The sequence below is a fragment of the Cornus florida genome, unplaced genomic scaffold (genome assembly GCF_030987335.1).
Source record: "Cornus florida cultivar Cherokee Brave unplaced genomic scaffold, ASM3098733v1 CherokeeBrave_3.0.0_Hap2_Chr11, whole genome shotgun sequence".
In the NCBI taxonomy this organism is placed as follows: Eukaryota; Viridiplantae; Streptophyta; class Magnoliopsida; order Cornales; family Cornaceae; genus Cornus; species Cornus florida.
The window spans coordinates 77,359,702-77,364,196 of record NW_026775581.1 but is presented as its reverse complement, the minus strand read 5'-3'; the positions used below and the strand labels follow the sequence as shown (position 1 = coordinate 77,364,196).

At 34.4% G+C, this 4,495-nt stretch overlaps 1 long non-coding RNA gene across 1 annotated transcript; it reads right to left on the bottom strand.

Moving 5' to 3' along the window:
• Nucleotides 1-2,509: 2,509 nt before the first annotated feature.
• LOC132282174 (uncharacterized) lies at nucleotides 2,510-3,212 on the bottom strand. The gene is made up of 2 exons (XR_009471742.1): nucleotides 3,108-3,212; nucleotides 2,510-2,727 (listed from the first exon to the last, which is right to left on the bottom strand). It is a non-coding gene; the product is annotated as an uncharacterized LOC132282174 (long non-coding RNA).
• Nucleotides 3,213-4,495: the final 1,283 nt, after the last annotated feature.

Genomic DNA, 4,495 nt, shown 5'->3' with positions numbered 1-4,495 from the left:
TTGTGCTGGAGGCCGCGAAAGAGAAGGAATTTTTGCACTGTGGTAATCGATTTAGGGTTTCTTCACAACTCTTAAACCCAAAACAAGACCACAATCATGGATAATTCGGAATCGTTGGGATCGTATAGAATCGTATGATTCCACGATTCTACGTACGATCTCAGCGATTCAACTCACGATTCTGCACAAGCCACGATTTTTCTGCAATTCGGATCAATTTGGGCATGTTGGATCGCAAAATCGCATGATTCTACAAGTCAGAATCGCGATTTTAACAACCATGGTTACAACTTCAATTATAAGGAAAAACTACTTCTAAACCAACTTGAATCAAATAAAAACATATTAACATTAAATTATAACCATTTCCATGTTTCTAAAATCAACTTGAGTTCATAATCCACCCCCACTAAAAAGGAAGGTGTAATGTTGTGGCTAGGGTTGGCAAATTACGATACGACCCGCTAACACAACTCGAACATGATACGAGATAAGCGGGTTTGGGTTGACCTTAAACGGGTTTGGGTCATAAACGGGTTAACACGATTAACCCATTTACTTAACTGTGTCGGGTTAGAATAGTGGGGTTCAACTTGTGTAACCCATTTATAACCCATTTAACTCAACATGTTATAATCGTAAATATAACCTATGTAATATATTACCTGTTTAAACCCAGTTATTATGGATAGTTAAGTCATTTCAACATAAATCTTATCTACACCTTATAATTTTTCTTCTTATTTTGAATATTTGGGTTAATTGTGACAAATTTTTTCTATTATTTATTATTTGATTAAATATTAAATGTCTCATTTTGATAAGGTCATTAAACTGGCTAACACGTTTACCCATTAAATAAATAAGTTGTGTTAGTATTCAGGGTTCTTGACACAATTATTAAATGAGTCGGGTTTGGATTTACCTATTTAGTATTTACATCGACACAACATGACACGATTATGACCTACGAACACAAATTGCCACCCCTAGTTGTGGCCGGATGTGCGACCCTCTTACGACCAAACAAACTTGTTTGTTGAGCTTTGTATGGGTTCAAGCCTATACAAAGCTCATGAGTCATGGACTCTAATTAATACTCCCTTATAACCCAATATATAAGGACGTTTAGGGTTTGTCATGGGTGGTAAGAGAGTCATTGAAATTCATACAAAATTAACTGGGGGCTAAAACTTATAATCTACGATTTTACCCATAGTAAAGACTTTCACTAAATCTCCACCGTGAAAATAAGCTTTGTCGAACCATGTACAAATCTTTGTGTTCTTTGTGTGGTGTTTATTTTTCTGTCGTATTTTGTGACAGTTGCTTGATTCGCTACCTTTGTCGTAATAGAAGGAAATGAGATTAGCAAGTGGGATCCACTGTTGAGTTGATCACATTCTCAACCCTTCCTGATACACCTCAGAATGAAAGTGTACCGAAGAGGATGAACTCCTCAGAGGAAAACACTAATTAAACTATCTTAACAAGCCCTAAAAAAATTAATAATAAAAAATAAAAAATTCAGAAGGTCGAGGATTTATAGGAGTGGTTAGGCAACATCTCACCCAATATTTTGGATGGCAAATTTTTAATCGGTTACAAGTGGTAAAGGTCAGTCCTCAATTAAATATTACACAGGATCCAGCCACTAGGGTGATGTACTAGTCATTATTGAGTCCTCCCACGATGAATGGGTAAGCGAGGTGGTCCGATCCAATAAGGGCAATGCTAGTTTGAGCTGGAGAATGATTGTTGTCCCATATTAGATCCAGATGATGCACCCAACAGTTTAACCTTTTGGGTCAAAAGACAAAACTTCTAACGCAACTAATATGACGAGTAAGGATTGTCAACTAAATTAGAATTTTTTTTTTTTGTATAGTTAAGCAATTAAAATTGAGATCGCATTCGCTTCCAACATAATTTGTCAAATGGCGTCTCTAAAATCAGGAAAAGTTGTCAAAAATGAATCATAATTTAGCAAGAATGTAACAGCTGCAATGGTGAAGAATCAAGAAAGTTAATATTAGCAAAAATTTTCAAGAACTCCAACATTGATTATGTAAATAGTTAAATACAAGATCTGGAAAAGATTAATTGTGAGATTGGCAGAATCTTATCAACGTCTGTCAACATACACGCGCACAATGTTTCGCAATCATACTGAAGTGGGTCAAGAGAAAGTAAATGATGGTGACAGCAGAGAAGGTGGTGGTATTCAAACTCTTATGGGATGTTTCATCAATCTACCATTGCTAAAATGGAATACTACACAACATTCAAACAAATTCTCAGTAATTCATCAGCTGTCAACAATGGGAAAAAAAATAAAATAAAATAGCCTGTCAAACGTATATTTTTCTCGTAAGTGAAGGAAATGGGAAGAGAACAGAACATTCAATAATGTTGATGTTTTTAACTGTAATAATTCTACCAAGCTGGAAGCATTAACTTGTACTACAGAGGCAGGGTGCATAAAATGCTGTCTAATGTACCATAAACATGAAGAATGCCAAAATTTATTAACAAACCGACACGGTATTTACATAAAATACAATGGAGGAAAGAACATGCCGTGAGGCTCCCACAAGAAAACCGCAATAATTTCTATTTGGTCAACCAATAAATCAAAATGAGAAATGTGCAAACTGAGGCAACTAAAGAAAGGATGATGGTATCCATAGACTTTTTCTTCTTTGTTGATGAGAGTATATGGTTTACCTGCAAATTTAAAATCAGATGAGTATCAATAAAACTCACAGATACAATTAAGCAGTGACGTCAAAGGTGTCCCTTGGCAAAGGGTGGATTGCAAATGGCTGTTGGAAATAGTATAAATATAAATAATTCCACTTTGTATATGCATCATTTACAATGATACTTTGTCTTCCTAACAAATTCTTTGAATGATCTCACGTACAGTATTTTATACGTAAATTTACTTCAATCTGGAGACAACTCCATTACAAGGTATTTTTATGCCTTCAAATGTTACTAATATTGAAATTGTATCATTATAGTATACACAAAATATATATTATAAATATATTTACCAGAAAATATAATATATACAAATACACCCATGGGATTTGTTACTGTACCGTTGGAAGGCGGCTGCTGACATTGCTAAGCTTCGAATTGATGCCCCCAAATGTTGAACGTTGAAAAACAAGTGTCCTAAGGGTCTCTTGTGCGTGAGAAATTACAGAATCCATCGGCAGCAGTCTCAAAACAGTGACCACAAGTAAGAAAAGACTGGAATACCAGGAAATAACCTCAAACTATAACCTCAAACTTTCCAAAAAATAAATGACATCCTTCACAGAGTTATGATGCCAACCATGAAGGCAACAATTTAGAAACAAGTAAATATTACTAAATTAAAAATATTCTATATCTGTATGAATGGATGGATAAAAAAATTTCAAGGAGAATGCTTCTTTTTCTTTTCTTTTTTTCTCAACAAGAATTAGACAGGCACGGCACCCATGATCCAAACTTCAACGTCCCCCCATATGGTGGAGCAGGAGAATGACTCCAGCTAGAAAGCTGGTACTTTATTGTCAAGAAAATAAAGAAATGGGTAGATCTGTTTCAAACAAAAAGAACACATCCAAGCAAGGTCAAAAAGTTAGTTACCCTAAAATAGTTGCCTGTTACAAAAGACGACTCATTCAATTCAACTCAACAAAACTTTTTACCAACTAAAAGACATTCCTCATTCAGAAATGATAATTTCACAATTTAATATCCAAGCAGGTAAGTAAAAAAAAACCCACTACAGCTAACCAACTACTAAACTTCCTTTAACCAATACAAGCTTCTAGAGTTACCCTGACCAATAAGATAACCCCGTTAAATTACACACAGTGCAAGTAATAAAATAGAAACTACTATTGTTTTGGTTTGAACTGACAACATGGCATCCTGAATGCTCCATTAACATCCAAAATCTATTCTTCAACGTACCACCCCACCATCCCCCTTGTCATCAAGAAACTTGGGCTGGAATGTGAAAATGCATATAATTTTTAACGGCGCCTCCTTTTGAGCATTCATGGAAGCACACCATATGATGCATATAAATATCTATTCACACGGTTCCTCTCCAATTATTTAGCATTTTCACATTTTATTGCTTGCAGAAAACACCTAAAGGTTCAGTTAACCAGACTGCGTGATCATTAAAGCTTATACATTTCCGCACCTCAAAGGGAATTCCATGATTTGTTTTGTTTCCTATTTCATTCCTATTTATTATTATTTTTTTTTTACTTTTATTGGTAAGTTGTCTAATTAAATTGCACTAATCTTCTAAAATATTAATGACTTCTATCCTCGAAAAAACAAAAAAAAAAAAAAAAAAAAAAAGGGGGCAAATCTACTTAATTATCAAATATATATATATATATATAGCAAGTCCATAAATTACCTACATTGTTTTACTATGTAATTTATGTAAGAAACCTTACATCTTCCATCCCAATAA